This window comes from Tarenaya hassleriana, unplaced genomic scaffold (assembly GCF_000463585.1).
Source record: "Tarenaya hassleriana unplaced genomic scaffold, ASM46358v1 Cleome3, whole genome shotgun sequence".
Classification (NCBI taxonomy): Eukaryota; Viridiplantae; Streptophyta; class Magnoliopsida; order Brassicales; family Cleomaceae; genus Tarenaya; species Tarenaya hassleriana.
This window is the reverse complement of record NW_010966177.1, coordinates 908,287-910,167: the sequence shown is the minus strand read 5'-3', so window position 1 is coordinate 910,167 and position 1,881 is coordinate 908,287. Positions and strand designations below refer to the sequence as shown.

General features: G+C 41.0%; 1 long non-coding RNA gene across 1 annotated transcript in view; it reads right to left on the bottom strand.

Moving 5' to 3' along the window:
- LOC109116876 overlaps positions 1-244 on the bottom strand; it is a 2,005-nt gene extending 1,761 nt beyond the window's left edge. The window contains exon 1 of the long non-coding RNA XR_002024449.1: positions 55-244. This is a non-coding gene — a long non-coding RNA (uncharacterized LOC109116876). The remainder of the gene's footprint in view (positions 1-54) is intronic.
- Between the last annotated feature and the right edge of the window lie 1,637 nt (positions 245-1,881).

The following is a 1,881-nucleotide window of genomic DNA, read 5'->3' as shown; positions in this document are numbered from 1 at the left end:
AGGAGAAGGAAAACGATGAAGAAAAACTAAGAAAAGATGGAGAAACGGACCGACGGTGATGAAGCGGTGGCCACGGGGCGGTGGTCGATGGTCGACGACGAGTAAGGAGGTAAACCGGAGCAAAAATCTGGTTTTGGGCGAGCTAAGGTCGGCCATGGGAGGAGGAAGAAGAAGAAGAAAAGAAACCCTAGGCGAAATTGCACTCTGGACCTTCTTTTTTTAAAAATTTACAAAATTTGCCCAAACTTTTAATTCGTTCTGAAAGACCCTCACTGAAATAACAGATTTTTCCAGAACTTTTTAATTTTTATCACCCACCCCAATTCATTTTTTTTTAAAATTTTCGTTCGTTATAATTCCACCACCCTTAAAAGAAGAATTCGTCCCGAATTCTAGAACGACTTAATATAGTATGTACAGGTTCTTTTTTTTCTTACCAAAAAGATGAGGATAACGAGTTTTCATGTCTTCCTCCAATTCCCATGTCGCATCTCCTCCTTTATGATATGTCCATATGACTTTTACTAGAGGAATTCCTCTTCGCCGCAGTTGTTTAACCTTCCGTTCAACAATCTCGATAGGTTCTTCCTCATAAGTCCCATCCGGTTTTAACTCAAGCGGTTGATAATCAATAATGTGATCAGGGTCAGGATGGTACTTCCGAAGCATGGACACGTGAAACACATCATGAACTTGTGCCAACTCGGGGGGTAAGGCAACCTTATAAGCCACAGCTCCTATCTTACTCAATACCTGGAAAGGTCCAATGAATCTGGGTTTTAGTTTTTCCGTCATTCCGAAGCGTGCTTTTCCTTTAGTTGCTTGTACTTTGAGAAATACTTCGTCATTCTCTTGAAAAGTTATGTCACGTCTATGTTTATCCGCGTAACTTTTCTGTCTATCCTGTGCTGCCTTCATCTGTTTCTGGATTACTTTAATCTTGTCTGTGGTTTTATCCACTATATCAGGACCCAACAATCGTCTTTCTCCAACTTCTGTCCAACAGAGAGGTGTCTTGCAAGGTCTTCCATATAACGCCTCAAATGGTGACATCCCGATACTTGAATGAAAGCTGTTGTTGTAAGCAAATTCCACAAGCGGTAAGTGGCGATCCCAATCTCCTCCCCAATCCAATACACAAGCACGTAACATATCCTCCAATGTTTGTATCGTTCTCTCTGATTGTCCATCGGTCTGAGGATGATAAGCCGTACTTAATCGTACCTTAGTGCCCATAGCCTCTTGGAAACTGTTCCAAAATCTCGAAGTGAATCGTGGGTCTCTGTCTGACACAATACTAGTAGGGACTCCATGAAGTCTTACTACCTCTTCTATGTAAACTTGTGCTAAACGAGGCATTGAAAACGTCTTCTTAATTGAGATAAAATGTGCTGACTTAGTCAAACGATCCACAATAACCCATATCGCATCATTTCCCTTTGGTGTCCTTGGCAAACCAACTACAAAATCCATCGTCACTAAGTCCCATTTCCACTGAGGTATCGATAGCGACTGTAGTTTTTCTGCAGGTACTTGGTGCTCGGCTTTAACTAACTGACACGTTAGACAATGAGTAACAAATCTTGCAATATCTAATTCTTTCGTTTTTTCATCTGTTTCTTGAGCCATCTTCACCTTTTCCAGCCAACTATTCCATTTTATAGCACTAGTTTCCAATCTGTCTTGATTCTCCTGAGCTGATATCTGCATTAAACTCAATTGAGTTGTTAGATCACTTGTCAATCTCAAAGTAGATAACTCAACTTTCTTTCTACTCAAGGCATCTGCAACCACATTAGCTTTGCCGGGATGATAGGCAATATCCACATCATAATCTGCCACTAATTCCATCCACCTGCGTTGTCTCAAATTTAGTTCCTT